Here is a 16,323-nt window from a genome sequence, read left to right as displayed (position 1 = left end):
CCAGAGCTCCATAGCTCCATAGCTCCATACCTCCAGAGCTCCATAGCTCCAGAGCTCCATAGCTCCATAGCACCAGAGCTCCATAGCTCCATAGCACCAGAGCTCCATACTTCCATAGCTCCAGGGCTCCATAGCTCCAGGGCTCCATAGCTCCATACCTCCAGAGCTCCATAGCTCCATACTTCCAGAGCTCCATAGCTCCATAGCACCAGAGCTCCATAGCTCCATAGCACCAGAGCTCCATAGCTCCATAGCACCAGAGCTCCATAGCTCCATAGCACCAGAGCTCCATAGCTCCATAGCACCAGAGCTCCATAGCTCCAAAGCACCAGAGCTCCATAGCTCCATAGCTCCAGGGCTCCATAGCTCCAGGGCTCCATAGCTCCATAGCTCCAGGGCTCCATAGCTCCAGGGCTCCAGGGCTCCATAGCTCCATACCTCCAGAGCTCCATAGCTCCATACTTCCAGAGCTCCATAGCTCCATAGCGCCATACTTCCATAGCTCCATAGCTCCATACTTCCATAGCACCAGAGCTCCATAGCTCCAGAGCTCCATAGCTCCAGCCTGGGTGGCTGGTGGCTCCATAGCTCCATACTTCCATAGCTCCAGTCAGAGAGTTGGCGAAAATTGCACTAAGTGCGAAAGCCCATTCATTTACAACGGCGTGTCCACAAGGCGGCGACATTTCCCCGTTACCGGTGGCTGCGCGGCGGGTGAGTGACAGAGCTTATCCGAGCGGCTGGAACTCTGCGCCGGCGTGGTCGAGCGTGAGGCCTCGGCCCTTTGGCTGCCTGGTACCTAAAACACTTCCATTGATCCAGCCTCGGAGGGTGCTGGCTGGTGGCTCCATACCTCCATAGCTCCATACCTCCAGAGCTCCATAGCTCCATAGCACCAGAGCTCCATAGCTCCATAGCACCAGAGCTCCATAGCTCCATAGCACCAGAGCTCCATAGCTCCATAGCACCAGAGCTCCATAGCTCCATAGCACCAGAGCTCCATAGCTCCATAGCACCAGAGCTCCATAGCTCCATAGCACCAGAGCTCCATAGCTCCATAGCACCAGAGCTCCATAGCTCCATAGCACCAGAGCTCCATAGCTCCATAGCACCAGAGCTCCATAGCTCCATAGCACCAGAGCTCCATAGCTCCATAGCACCAGAGCTCCATAGCTCCATAGCACCAGAGCTCCATAGCTCCATAGCTCCAGGGCTCCATAGCTCCATAGCTCCAGGGCTCCATAGCTCCAGGGCTCCAGGGCTCCATAGCTCCAGGGCTCCATAGCTCCAGGGCTCCAGGGCTCCATAGCTCCATACCTCCAGAGCTCCATACCTCCAGAGCTCCAGAGCTCCATAGCACCAGAGCTCCATGGCTTCAGAGCTCCATAGCACCATAGCTCCATACCTCCAGAGCTCCAGGGCTCCATAGCTCCATAGCTCCATAGCTCCATACCTCCAGAGCTCCATAGCACCAGAGCTCCATGGCTCCATAGCTCCAGCCTGGGTGGCTGGTGGCTCCATAGCTCCATACTTCCATAGCTCCAGTCAGAGAGTTGGCGAAAATTGCACTAAGTGCGAAAGCCCATTCATTTACAACGGCGTGTCCGCCAGGCGGCGACATTTCCCCGTTACCGGTGGCTGCGCGGCGGGTGAGTGACAGAGCTTATCCGAGCGGCTGGAACTCTGCGCCGGCGTGGTCGAGCGGCTGGCCTCGGTAGTTGAGGTACCAGGGGTGGGGCAGGGAGCTCCAGGCGGGTCTTGTGAGAGAGTGAAGCCGAGCGGCTGGAACTCTCGGCCGGCCTGGTCGAGCGGCTGGCCTCGGTAGTTGAGGTACCAGGGGCGGGCTGGGGAGCTCCAGGCGGGGCTTGTGAGAGAGTGAAGCCGAGCGGCTGGAACTCTGGGCCGGCGTGGTTGAGCCACGGAGGGTGCTGGCTGGTGGCTCCATAGCTCCATAGCTCCAGAGCTCCATACTTCCATAGCTCCATAGCTCCATACTTCCATAGCTCCAGACTTCCATAGCTCCATAGCTCCATAGCTCCATAGCTCCAGAGCTCCATAACTCCATACTTCCATAGATCCATAGCTCCATACTTCCATAGCTCCAGAGCTCCAGCCTGGCTGGTGGCTCCATAGCTCCATACTTGCAGCCACGGAGCTGGCGAAAATTGCACTAAGTGCGAAAGCCCATTCATTTACAAGGGCGTGTCCACAAGGCGGCGACATTTCCCCGTTACCGGTGGCTGCTTAGCGGGAGAGTGGCAGAGCTTATCCGAGCGGCTGGAACTCTGCGCCGGCGTGGTCGAGCGGCTGGCCTCGGTAGTTGAGGTACCAGGGGCGGGCTGGGGAGCTCCAGGCGGGGCTTGTGAGAGAGTGAAGCCGAGCGGCTGGAACTCTGGGCCGGCCTGGTCGAGCGGCTGGCCTCGGTAGTTGAGGTACCAGGGGCGGGCTGGGGAGCTCCAGGCGGGGCTTGTGAGAGAGTGTAGCCGAGCGGCTGGAACTCTGGGCCGGCGTGGTTGAGCAGCATGCCCGCGGAGGTGGCTCTTCCATAGGCAGGGAGGGTGCTGGAGCTCCACACTTCCCTAGGCACGGAGGGTGCTGGAGCTCCACACTTCCATAGGCAGGGAGGGTGCTGGAGCTCCACACTTCCATAGGCAGGGAGGGTGCTGGAGCTCCACACTTCCATAGGCAGGGAGGGTGCTGGAGCTCCACACTTCCATAGGCAGGGAGGGTGCTGGAGCTCCACACTTCCATAGGCAGGGAGGGTGCTGGAGCTCCACACTTCCATAGGCAGGGAGGGTGCTGGAGCTCCACACTTCCATAGGCAGGGAGGGTGCTGGAGCTCCACACTTCCATAGGCAGGGAGGGTGCTGGAGCTCCACACTTCCATAGGCAGGGAGGGTGCTGGAGCTCCACACTTCCATAGGCAGGGAGGGTGCTGGAGCTCCACACTTCCATAGGCAGGGAGGGTGCTGGAGCTCCACACTTCCATAGGCAGGGAGGGTGCTGGAGCTCCACACTTCCATAGGCAGGGAGGGTGCTGGAGCTCCACACTTCCATAGGCAGGGAGGGTGCTGGAGCTCCACACTTCCATAGGCAGGGAGGGTGCTGGAGCTCCACACTTCCATAGGCAGGGAGGGTGCTGGAGCTCCACACTTCCATAGGCAGGGAGGGTGCTGGAGCTCCACACTTCCATAGGCAGGGAGGGTGCTGGAGCTCCACACTTCCATAGGCAGGGAGGGTGCTGGAGCTCCACACTTCCATAGGCAGGGAGGGTGCTGGAGCTCCACACTTCCATAGGCAGGGAGGGTGCTGGAGCTCCACACTTCCATAGGCAGGGAGGGTGCTGGAGCTCCACACTTCCATAGGCAGGGAGGGTGCTGGAGCTCCACACTTCCATAGGCAGGGAGGGTGCTGGAGCTCCACACTTCCATAGGCAGGGAGGGTGCTGGAGCTCCACACTTCCATAGGCAGGGAGGGTGCTGGAGCTCCACACTTCCATAGGCAGGGAGGGTGCTGGAGCTCCACACTTCCATAGGCAGGGAGGGTGCTGGAGCTCCACACTTCCATAGGCAGGGAGGGTGCTGGAGCTCCACACTTCCATAGGCAGGGAGGGTGCTGGAGCTCCACACTTCCATAGGCAGGGAGGGTGCTGGAGCTCCACACTTCCATAGGCAGGGAGGGTGCTGGAGCTCCACACTTCCATAGGCAGGGAGGGTGCTGGAGCTCCACACTTCCATAGGCAGGGAGGGTGCTGGAGCTCCACACTTCCATAGGCAGGGAGGGTGCTGGAGCTCCACACTTCCATAGGCAGGGAGGGTGCTGGAGCTCCACACTTCCATAGGCAGGGAGGGTGCTGGAGCTCCACACTTCCATAGGCAGGGAGGGTGCTGGAGCTCCACACTTCCATAGGCAGGGAGGGTGCTGGAGCTCCACACTTCCATAGGCAGGGAGGGTGCTGGAGCTCCACACTTCCATAGGCAGGGAGGGTGCTGGAGCTCCACACTTCCATAGGCAGGGAGGGTGCTGGAGCTCCACACTTCCATAGGCAGGGAGGGTGCTGGAGCTCCACACTTCCATAGGCAGGGAGGGTGCTGGAGCTCCACACTTCCATAGGCAGGGAGGGTGCTGGAGCTCCACACTTCCATAGGCAGGGAGGGTGCTGGAGCTCCACACTTCCATAGGCAGGGAGGGTGCTGGAGCTCCACACTTCCATAGGCAGGGAGGGTGCTGGAGCTCCACACTTCCATAGGCAGGGAGGGTGCTGGAGCTCCACACTTCCATAGGCAGGGAGGGTGCTGGAGCTCCACACTTCCATAGGCAGGGAGGGTGCTGGAGCTCCACACTTCCATAGGCAGGGAGGGTGCTGGAGCTCCACACTTCCATAGGCAGGGAGGGTGCTGGAGCTCCACACTTCCATAGGCAGGGAGGGTGCTGGAGCTCCACACTTCCATAGGCAGGGAGGGTGCTGGAGCTCCACACTTCCATAGGCAGGGAGGGTGCTGGAGCTCCACACTTCCATAGGCAGGGAGGGTGCTGGAGCTCCACACTTCCATAGGCAGGGAGGGTGCTGGAGCTCCACACTTCCATAGGCAGGGAGGGTGCTGGAGCTCCACACTTCCATAGGCAGGGAGGGTGCTGGAGCTCCACACTTCCATAGGCAGGGAGGGTGCTGGAGCTCCACACTTCCATAGGCAGGGAGGGTGCTGGAGCTCCACACTTCCATAGGCAGGGAGGGTGCTGGAGCTCCACACTTCCATAGGCAGGGAGGGTGCTGGAGCTCCACACTTCCATAGGCAGGGAGGGTGCTGGAGCTCCACACTTCCATAGGCAGGGAGGGTGCTGGAGCTCCACACTTCCATAGGCAGGGAGGGTGCTGGAGCTCCACACTTCCATAGGCAGGGAGGGTGCTGGAGCTCCACACTTCCATAGGCAGGGAGGGTGCTGGCACATCCACACTTCCAGCCACGGAGCATGCTGGCACTTCCACCTTGCTTGCTAAGTCGGCGTGATCTTGCCCAAAAAGTCCCTCCTCACCTCCAGCTGGAAGTGGAAAAAAATCCTCCACCTGCTTGGCCGAGGTTCTGGAAGCCAGCAGCTCGCAGAATGTTGCCAAAGTTTCACTGGAAGGAAAAGAAAAGAGAAGACCGAGTGCGCATTTCACCTACCGCCGAATGTCCACAAGAGGGAAGTGTCACTCCGTCGCAGAATCTGCGCCGACGCACTCGGCACCCTTCGAATTTATGGTGCCGGTGCGGGTGTTCTGGGTGCAAAAAGGCCGCCCAAGTGGTAGAAAAAAATCAGACTTCGTCTCTTAGGTCGAAATTAATGCCAAGTTTTGAAATGCGCTGGCAGGGGTGGACCAGGGCCCGTTAGAAGTGCTTAGCCGAGGTCCTGGAAGCCTAACCCGGCGTGATCTTGTGCAAAAAGCCGCTGCTGAGCTCCAGCTGGAAGTGTAAAAAGAACCGGGCTGGATCAAAAAAAGAACCGGGCGGCCCGTTAAAATTGCTTAGCCGAGGTCCTGGAACCCTAACCCGGCGTGATCTTGTGCAAAAAGCCGCTGCTGAGCTCCAGCTGGAAGTGGAAAAAGAACCGGGCTGGTTCAAAAAAAGAACCGGGCGACCCGTTAGAAGTGCTTAGCCGAGGTCCTGGAAGCCTAACCCGGCGTGATCTTGTGCAAAAAGCCGCTGCTGAGCTCCAGCTGGAAGTGGAAAAAGAACCGGGCTGGATCAAAAAAGAACCGGGCGACCCGTTAAAATTGCTTAGCCGAGGTCCTGGAAGCCTAACACGGCGTGATCTTGTGCAAAAAGCCGCTCCCGAGCTCCAGCTGGAAGTGTAAAAAGAACCAGGCTGGATAAAAAAAAAGAACCGGGCTGGATCAAAAAAAGAACCGGGCGACCCGTTAAAATTGCTTAGCCGAGGTCCTGGAAGCCTAACACGGCGTGATCTTGTGCAAAAAGCCGCTCCCGAGCTCCAGCTGGAAGTGTAAAAAGAACCGGGCTGGATAAAAAAAGAACCGGGCTGGATCAAAAAAGAACCGGGCGACCCGTTAAAATTGCTGAGCCGAGGTCCTGGAAGCCTAACACGGCGTGATCTTGTGCAAAAAGCCGCTCCCGAGCTCCAGCTGGAAGTGTAAAAAGAACCGGGCTGGATAAAAAAAGAACCGGGCTGGATCAAAAAAAGAACCGGGCGACCCGTTAAAATTTCTTAGCCGAGGTCCTGGAAGCCTAACACGGCGTGTTCTTGTGCAAAAAGCCGCTCCCGAGCTCCAGCTGGAAGTGTAAAAAGAACCGGGCTGGATAAAAAAAGAACCGGGCTGGATCAAAAAAGAACCGGGCGACCCGTTAAAATTGCTTAGCCGAGGTCCTGGAAGCCTAACCCGGCGTGATCTTGTGCAAAAAGCCGCTCCCGAGCTCCAGCTGGAAGTGTAAAAAGAACCGGGCTGGATAAAAAAAGAACCGGGCTGGATCAAAAAAGAACCGGGGGACCCGTTAAAATTGCTTAGCCGAGGTCCTGGAAGCCTAACCCGGCGTGATCTTGTGCAAAAAGCCGCTCCCGAGCTCCAGCTGGAAGTGTAAAAAGAACCGGGCTGGATAAAAAAAGAACCGGGCTGGATCAAAAAAGAACCGGGCGACCCGTTAAAATTGCTTAGCCGAGGTCCTGGAAGCCTAACCCGGCGTGATCTTGTGCAAAAAGCCGCTCCCGAGCTCCAGCTGGAAGTGTAAAAAGAACCGGGCTGGATAAAAAAAAGAACCGGGCTGGATCAAAAAAAGAACCGGGCGACCCGTTAAAATTGCTTCGCCGAGGTCCTGGAAGCCTAACACGGCGTGATCTTGTGCAAAAAGCCGCTCCCGAGCTCCAGCTGGAAGTGTAAAAAGAACCGGGCTGGATAAAAAAAAGAACCGGGCTGGATCAAAAAAGAACCGGGCGACCCGTTAAAATTGCTGAGCCGAGGTCCTGGAAGCCTAACACGGCGTGATCTTGTGCAAAAAGCCGCTCCCGAGCTCCAGCTGGAAGTGTAAAAAGAACCGGGCTGGATAAAAAAAGAACCGGGCTGGATCAAAAAAAGAACCGGGCGACCCGTTAAAATTTCTTAGCCGAGGTCCTGGAAGCCTAACACGGCGTGTTCTTGTGCAAAAAGCCGCTCCCGAGCTCCAGCTGGAAGTGTAAAAAGAACCGGGCTGGATAAAAAAAGAACCGGGCTGGATCAAAAAAGAACCGGGCGACCCGTTAAAATTGCTTAGCCGAGGTCCTGGAAGCCTAACCCGGCGTGATCTTGTGCAAAAAGCCGCTCCCGAGCTCCAGCTGGAAGTGTAAAAAGAACCGGGCTGGATAAAAAAAGAACCGGGCTGGATCAAAAAAGAACCGGGGGACCCGTTAAAATTGCTTAGCCGAGGTCCTGGAAGCCTAACCCGGCGTGATCTTGTGCAAAAAGCCGCTCCCGAGCTCCAGCTGGAAGTGTAAAAAGAACCGGGCTGGATAAAAAAAGAACCGGGCTGGATCAAAAAAGAACCGGGCGACCCGTTAAAATTGCTTAGCCGAGGTCCTGGAAGCCTAACCCGGCGTGATCTTGTGCAAAAAGCCGCTCCCGAGCTCCAGCTGGAAGTGTAAAAAGAACCGGGCTGGATCAAAAAAAGAACCGGGCTGGATCAAAAAAAGAACCGGGCGACCCGTTAAAATTGCTTCGCCGAGGTCCTGGAAGCCTAACACGGCGTGATCTTGTGCAAAAAGCCGCTCCCGAGCTCCAGCTGGAAGTGTAAAAAGAACCGGGCTGGATAAAAAAAAGAACCGGGCTGGATCAAAAAAGAACCGGGCTGGATAAAAAAAAAGAACCGGGCGACCCGTTAAAATTGCTTAGCCGAGGTCCTGGAAGCCTAACACGGCGTGTTCTTGTGCAAAAAGCCGCTCCCGAGCTCCAGCTGGAAGTGTAAAAAGAACCGGGCTGGATAAAAAAAAGAACCGGGCTGGATCAAAAAAGAACCGGGCGACCCGTTAAAATTGCTTAGCCGAGGTCCTGGAAGCCTAACACGGCGTGATCTTGTGCAAAAAGCCGCTCCCGAGCTCCAGCTGGAAGTGTAAAAAGAACCAGGCTGGATAAAAAAAAGAACCGGGCTGGATCAAAAAAGAACCGGGCGACCCGTTAAAATTGCTTAGCCGAGGTCCTGGAAGCCTAACACGGCGTGATCTTGTGCAAAAAGCCGCTCCCGAGCTCCAGCTGGAAGTGTAAAAAGAACCGGGCTGGATAAAAAAAGAACCGGGCTGGATAAAAAAAAGAACCGGGCGACCCGTTAAAATTGCTTAGCCGAGGTCCTGGAAGCCTAACACGGCGTGTTCTTGTGCAAAAAGCCGCTCCCGAGCTCCAGCTGGAAGTGTAAAAAGAACCGGGCTGGATAAAAAAAGAACCGGGCTGGATAAAAAAAAAAGAACCGGGCGACCCGTTAAAATTGCTTAGCCGAGGTCCTGGAAGCCTAACACGGCGTGTTCTTGTGCAAAAAGCCGCTCCCGAGCTCCAGCTGGAAGTGTAAAAAGAACCGGGCTGGATAAAAAAAGAACCGGGCTGGATCAAAAAAGAACCGGGCGACCCGTTAAAATTGCTTAGCCGAGGTCCTGGAAGCCTAACACGGCGTGATCTTGCCCGAAATTCGGCCTCTATACTTCCATTTTAGGTACCAGGCGCTCATAGTGTGTTGGTCCCACTAGTCAGTGTACTGGTCCCACTCGCTAGTGTACTGGTCCCCCTAGTCAGTGTACTCATCCAGTTACCCCCCGTTTTCCAAAACACCATCGGCACGTATAAGGGGGGGACTCCTGAGAGAGATGAGGTATATGGCAGCGCAACACCAATCCGCTCCGCGCTGGTTCCCATGTCGGCTACGGATGAATAAAACCAGCCTGTCCCCCCTGGAGCTCACGAGACACGGAATTTTTTCTAAGTGCCAACGGCTCTTCCGAGCAAACGTGTCCGCTCCGGCTGGTTCCCCCGTCGGCCTCGAATGACGAAAAATGCCGGTCTCCGCCCGGAGCTCATGACAAACGAAAAATTTTCTAAGTGCCAACGGCACTAGCGAGCGAATGTGTCCGCTCGGCGCTGGTTCCCGGGTCGAACCCGGAAGACGAAAAACGCCGGTCTCCGCCCGGAGCTCATGACAAACGAAAAATTTTCTAAGTGCCAACGGCACTAGCGAGCGAATGTGTCCGCTCGGCGCTGGTTCCCGGGTCGAACCCGGAAGACGAAAAACGCCGGTCCTCGCCCGAAGCTCATGACAAACGAAAAATTTTCTAAGTGCCAACGGCACTAGCGAGCGAATGTGTCCGCTCGGCGCTGGTTCCCGGGTCGAACCCGGAAGACGAAAAACGCCGGTCCTCGCCCGGAGCTCATGACAAACGAAAAATTGTCTAAGTGCCAACGGCACTAGCGAGCGAATGTGTCCGCTCGGTGCTGGTTCCCGGGTCGAACCCGGAAGACGAAAAACGCCGGTCTCCGCCCGGAGCTCATGACAAACGAAAAATTTTCTAAGTGCCAACGGCACTAGCGAGCGAATGTGTCCGCTCGGCGCTGGTTCCCGGGTCGAACCCGGAAGACGAAAAACGCCGGTCCTCGCCCGGAGCTCATGACAAACGAAAAATTTTCTAAGTGCCAACGGCACTTGCGAGCGAATGTGTCCGCTCGGCGCTGGTTCCCGGGTCGAACCCGGAAGACGAAAAACGCCGGTCTCCGCCCGGAGCTCATGACAAACGAAAAATTTTCTAAGTGCCAACGGCACTAGCGAGCGAATGTGTCCGCTCGGCGCTGGTTCCCGGGTCGAACCCGGAAGACGAAAAACGCCGGTCTCCGCCCGGAGCTCATGACAAACGAAAAATTTTCTAAGTGCCAACGGCACTAGCGAGCGAATGTGTCCGCTCGGCGCTGGTTCCCGGGTCGAACCCGGAAGACGAAAAACGCCGGTCCTCGCCCGGAGCTCATGACAAACGAAAAATTTTCTAAGTGCCAACGGCACTTGCGAGCGAATGTGTCCGCTCGGCGCTGGTTCCCGGGTCGAACCCGGAAGACGAAAAACGCCGGTCTCCGCCCGGAGCTCATGACAAACGAAAAATTTTCTAAGTGCCAACGGCACTAGCGAGCGAATGTGTCCGCTCGGCGCTGGTTCCCGGGTCGAACCCGGAAGACGAAAAACGCCGCTCTCCGCCCGGAGCTCATGACAAACGAAAAATTTTCTAAGTGCCAACGGCACTAGCGAGCGAATGTGTCCGCTCGGCGCTGGTTCCCGGGTCGAACCCGGAAGACGAAAAACGCCGCTCTCCGCCCGGAGCTCATGACAAACGAAAAATTTTCTAAGTGCCAACGGCACTAGCGAGCGAATGTGTCCGCTCGGCGCTGGTTCCCGGGTCGAACCCGGAAGACGAAAAACGCCGGTCTCCGCCCGGAGCTCATGACAAACGAAAAATTTTCTAAGTGCCAACGGCACTAGCGAGCGAATGTGTCCGCTCGGCGCTGGTTCCCGGGTCGGACCCGGAAGACGAAAAACGCCGGTCCTCGCCTGGAGGTCCCAGCAAAATCGGCGAAAAAACGACTAAGTGTCAACTTTCGAAAAAACGGCTAAGTGTCGACTTTCGAAAAAACGGCTAAGTGTCAACTTTCGAAAAAACGGCTAAGTGTCAACTTTCGAAAAAACGACTAAGTGCCCACGGCTCTGCGGGGCTTGTGAGTCCGCCCCGCGCCGGTTCGGCGGTCGGCCTCAAAAAGCAAAAAATCAGCCTCTCTCCCTGGAGCTCACCAAAAATTTGTCGAAATTTTTCTAAGTTCTCCTCGAGGTACCAGGGGGTGAGGTACCCGGGCTAAGGTGCAGTACCTTTTTTGGTCTTCAGGTGCGCCAGAGTACAATGAAATGGTCCCAGTAGTCAGTGTACTCATCGACTTTCCCCCCGTTTTCCAAAGCACCTCGTTTACGAGTATGGAGGAGATGGTGCTGGTCTCCCCACGGCGTCGGACACGCCGTCCTCGACAGCACAAGGTCGGATAGAAGACCTGGAAAGCGCCGTGGCACGCGCTGGAGGTGGGCACTTTGGCGAAAAAACGACTAAGTGTCAACTTTCGAAAAAACGACTAAGTGTCAACTTTCGAAAAAACGGCTAAGTGTCAACTTTCGAAAAAACGACTAAGTGTCACCTCTCTGAAAAAATGGCAAAGTGTCGCCTCTCTGAAAATTTTCTAAGTGCCCACGGCTCTGCGGGCTCGTGCATCCGAGCCGCGCCGGTTCTGCAACCGGCCTAGAATGACGAAAAATAACGGTCTCCTCCTGGAGCTCACAGCCAATTGTGGCGAAAAAGTGGCAAAGTGCCCACGGCTCTGCGGGCTCGTGCATCCAACCCGCGCCGGTTCTGCAGCCGGCCTAGAATGACGAAAAATAACGGTCTCCTCCTGGAGCTCACAGCCAACTTGGCAAAAAGTTTCTAAGTGCCCACGGCCCTGCCGAGCTTTGGCGTCCGCCCAGCGCCGGTTCCGCAGTCGGCCTCGAATGACGAAAAATAACGGTCTCCTCCTGGAGCTCACAGCCAACTTGGCAAAAAGTTTCTAAGTGCCCACGGCCCTGCCGAGCTTTGGCGTCCGCCCAGCGCCGGTTCCGCAGTCGGCCTCGAATGACGAAAAATAACGGTCTCCTCCTGGAGCTCACAGCCAACTTGGCAAAAAGTTTCTAAGTGCCCACGGCCCTGCCGAGCTTTGGCGTCCGCTCAGCGCCGGTTCCGCAGTCGGCCTCGAATGACGAAAAATAACGGTCTCCTCCTGGAGCTCACAGCCAACTTGGCAAAAAGTTTCTAAGTGCCCACGGCCCTGCCGAGCTTTGGCGTCCGCCCAGCGCCGGTTCCGCAGTCGGCCTCGAATGACGAAAAATAACGGTCTCCTCCTGGAGCTCACAGCCAACTTGGCAAAAAGTTTCTAAGTGCCCACGGCCCTGCCGAGCTTTGGCGTCCGCCCAGCGCCGGTTCCGCAGTCGGCCTCGAATGACGAAAAATAACGGTCTCCTCCTGGAGCTCACAGCCAACTTGGCAAAAAGTTTCTAAGTGCCCACGGCCCTGCCGAGCTTTGGCGTCCGCCCAGCGCCGGTTCCGCAGTCGGCCTCGAATGACGAAAAATAACGGTCTCCTCCTGGAGCTCACAGCCAACTTGGCAAAAAGTTTCTAAGTGTCACATCTCTGAAAAAACGGCTAAGTGTCGACTTTCGAAAAAACGGCAAAGTGTCACATCTCTGAAAAAACGGCTAAGTGTCGACTTTCGAAAAAACGGCTAAGTGTCAACTTTCGAAAAAACGGCTAAGTGTCGCCTCTCTGAAAAAACGGCAAAGTGTCAACTTTCGAAAAAACGACAGAGTGTCGCCTCTCTGAAAAAACGACTAAGTGTCGACTCTGAGAAAATGGCAAAGTGCCCACGGCTCTGCGGGCTCGTGCATCCGACCCGCGCCGGTTCCCCAGCCGGCCTGAAATAAGGCAAAACCAGCCTCTCCGCCTGGAGCTCAGAGCCAACTTCGCGAATATTTTCTAAGTGCCCACGGCTCTGCGTGGCTACGGCGTCTGCCCAGCGCCGGTTCCTGGGTCGAACCCCGAGGACGAGGAATGCCGGTCTCCGCCTGGAGGTCCCAGCTTAATCGGCGAAAATTTTCTAAGTGCCCACGGCTCTGCCGGGCTCGTGCATCCGACCCGCGCCGGTTCCCCAGCCGGCCTGAAATAAGGCAAAACCAGGCTCTCCCCCTGGAGCTCAGAGCCAATTGTGGCGAAAAAACGACTAAGTGTCAACTTTCGAAAAAACGACTAAGTGTCAACTTTCCAAAAAAACGGCTAAGTGTCGACTTTCGAAAAAACGGCTAAGTGTCAACTTTCGAAAAAACGACTAAGTGTCGCCTCTGAAAAAACGACTAAGTGTCGCCTCTCTGAAAAAACGACTAAGTGCCCACGGCTCTGGGGGGCTTGTGAGTCCGCCCCGCGCCGGTTCGGCGGTCGGCCTCAAAAAGCGAAAAATCAGCCTCTCTCCCTGGAGCTCACCAAAAATTTGTCGAAATTTTTCTAAGTTCTCCTCGAGGTACCAGGGGGTGAGGTACCCGGGCTAAGGTGCAGTACCTTTTTTGGTCTTCAGGTGCGCCAGAGTACAATGAAATGGTCCCAGTAGTCAGTGTACTCATCGACTTTCCCCCCGTTTTCCAAAGCACCCCGTTTACGAGTATGGAGGAGATGGTGCTGGTCTCCCCACGGCGTCGGACACGCCGTCCTCGACAGCACAAGGTCGGATAGAAGACCTGAAAAGCGCCGTGGCACGCGCTGGAGGTGTCACTGTGGCGAAAAAGTGACTAAGTGTCAACTTTCGAAAAAACGGCTAAGTGTCAACTTTCGAAAAAACGGCTAAGTGTCAACTTTCGAAAAAACGGCTAAGTGTCACCTCTCTGAAAAAACGGCAAAGTGTCAACTTTCGAAAAAACGACTAAGTGTCAACTTTCGAAAAAACGACTAAGTGTCACCTCTCTGAAAAAATGGCAAAGTGTCAACTGCGAATGTGGTGGTGCATGGAAGGAAGTGGAGGACGGCCGCCTCCTTAAACACAGGCCGAAGAGGAGCGTCAGGGCCGGCTCCTTAAACACGGACCGAGTGTCGCCCTTAACACAGACCAAGCGGAGGACGGCCGCCTCCCTAAATACAGGCCGAACCGGAGCGCGAGGGCCGCTCCTTAAACACGGACCGAGTGTCGCCCTTAACACAGACCAAGGGGAGGACGGCCGCCTCCTTAAACACAGGCCGGAGAGGAGCGTCAGGGCCAGGCTCCTTAAACATGGACCGAGTGTCGCCCTTAACACAGACCAAGGGGAGGACGGCCGCCTCCTTAAACACAGGCCGGAGAGGAGCGTCAGGGCCAGGCTCCTCAAACATGGACCGAGTGTCGCCCTTAACACAGACCAAGGGGAGGACGGCCGCCTCCTTAAACACAGGCCGGAGAGGAGCGTCAGGGCCAGGCTCCTCAAACATGGACCGAGTGTCGCCCTTAACACGGACCAAGGGGAGGACGGCCGCCTCCTTAAACACAGGCCGGAGAGGAGCGTCAGGGCCAGGCTCCTCAAACATGGACCGAGTGTCGCCCTTAACACGGACCAAGGGGAGGACGGCCGCCTCCTTAAACACAGGCCGGAGAGGAGCGTCAGGGCCAGGCTCCTCAAACATGGACCGAGTGTCGCCCTTAACACAGACCAAGGGGAGGACGGCCGCCTCCTTAAACACAGGCCGGAGAGGAGCGTCAGGGCCAGGCTCCTCAAACATGGACAGAGTGTCGCCCTTAACACAGACCAAGGGGAGGACGGCCGCCTCCTTAAACACAGGCCGGAGAGGAGCGTCAGGGCCAGGCTCCTCAAACATGGACCGAGTGTCGCCCTTAACACAGACCAAGGGGAGGACGGCCGCCTCCTTAAACACAGGCCGGAGAGGAGCGTCAGGGCCAGGCTCCTCAAACATGGACCGAGTGTCGCCCTTAACACAGACCAAGCGGAGGACGGCCGCCTCCCTAAATACAGGCCGAACCGGAGCGCGAGTGTCGCTCCTTAAACACGGACCGAGTGGAGGACGGCCGCCTCCTTAAACACAGGCCGAACAAAATGACACAAAGTGTCAACTGCGAATGTTGTCCATCCAAGGAAGGAGCGTGATGCCCGGCCGGCTCCTTAAACACAGGCCGAGAGTCGCCCCGGACGGTCCGCCTCGCGGCGCCCGTCTGCTCGGATAAAATGACACAAAGTGTCAACTACGAATGTTGTCCATCCAAGGAGGGAGCGTGATGCCCGGCCGGCTCCGAAAACACAGGCCGAGAGTCGCCCCGGACGGTCCGCCTCGCGGCGCCCGTCTGCTCGGATAAAATGACACAAAGTGTCAACTGCGAATGTTGTCCATCCAAGGAAGGAGCGTGATGCCCGGCCGGCTCCTTAAACACAGGCCGAGAGTCGCCCCGGACGGTCCGCCTCGCGGCGCCCGCCCGCTCGGATAAAATGACACAAAGTGTCAACTACGAATGTTGTCCATCCAAGGAAGGAGCGTGATGCCCGGCCGGCTCCTTAAACACAGGCCGAGAGTCGCCCCGGACGGTCGCCTCGCGGCGCCCGTCTGCTCGGATAAAATGACACAAAGTGTCAACTACGAATGTTGTCCATCCAAGGAGGGAGCGTGATGCCCGGCCGGCTCCGAAAACACAGGCCGAGAGTCGCCCCGGACGGTCCGCCTCGCGGCGCCCGTCTGCTCGGATAAAATGACACAAAGTGTCAACTGCGAATGTTGTCCATCCAAGGAAGGAGCGTGATGCCCGGCCGGCTCCTTAAACACAGGCCGAGAGTCGCCCCGGACGGTCCGCCTCGCGGCGCCCGCCCGCTCGGATAAAATGACACAAAGTGTCAACTACGAATGTTGTCCATCCAAGGAGGGAGCGTGAGGCCCGGCCGGCTCCGAAAACACAGGCCGAGAGTCGCCCCGGACGGTCCGCCTCTCGAGGCGCCCGCCCGCTCGGATAAAATGACACAAAGTGTCAACTACGAATGTTGTCCATCCAAGGAGGGAGCGTGAGGCCCGGCCGGCTCCGAAAACACAGGCCGAGAGTCGCCCCGGACGGTCCGCCTCTCGAGGCGCCCGCCCGCTCGGATAAAATGACACAAAGTGTCAACTACGAATGTTGTCCATCCAAGGAGGGAGCGTGATGCCCGGCCGGCTCCGAAAACACAGGCCGAGAGTCGCCCCGGACGGTCCGCCTCTCGAGGCGCCCGTCTGCTCGGATAAAATGACACAAAGTGTCAACTGCGAATGTTGTCCATCCAAGGAAGGAGCGTGATGCCCGGCCGGCTCCTTAAACACAGGCCGAGAGTCGCCCCGGACGGTCCGCCTCGCGGCGCCCGCCCGCTCGGATAAAATGACACAAAGTGTCAACTACGAATGTTGTCCATCCAAGGAGGGAGCTTGAGGCCCGGCCGGCTCCGAAAACACAGGCCGAGAGTCGCCCCGGACGGTCCGCCTCTCGAGGCGCCCGCCCGCTCGGATAAAATGACACAAAGTGTCAACTACGAATGTTGTCCATCCAAGGAGGGAGCGTGATGCCCGGCCGGCTCCGAAAACACAGGCCGAGAGTCGCCCCGGACGGTCCGCCTCGCGGCGCCCGCCCGCTCGGATAAAATGACACAAAGTGTCAACTACGAATGTTGTCCATCCAAGGAGGGAGCGTGAGGCCCGGCCGGCTCCGAAAACACAGGCCGAGAGTCGCCCCGGACGGTCCGCCTCTCGAGGCGCCCGCCCGCTCGGATAAAATGACACAAAGTG

Source organism: Syngnathus leptorhynchus, unplaced genomic scaffold (genome assembly GCF_054491065.1).
Source record: "Syngnathus leptorhynchus isolate UIUO unplaced genomic scaffold, UIUO_Slep HiC_scaffold_68, whole genome shotgun sequence".
NCBI lineage: Eukaryota > Metazoa > Chordata > Actinopteri > Syngnathiformes > Syngnathidae > Syngnathus > Syngnathus leptorhynchus.
Note: the sequence above shows the minus strand (reverse complement) of the source record.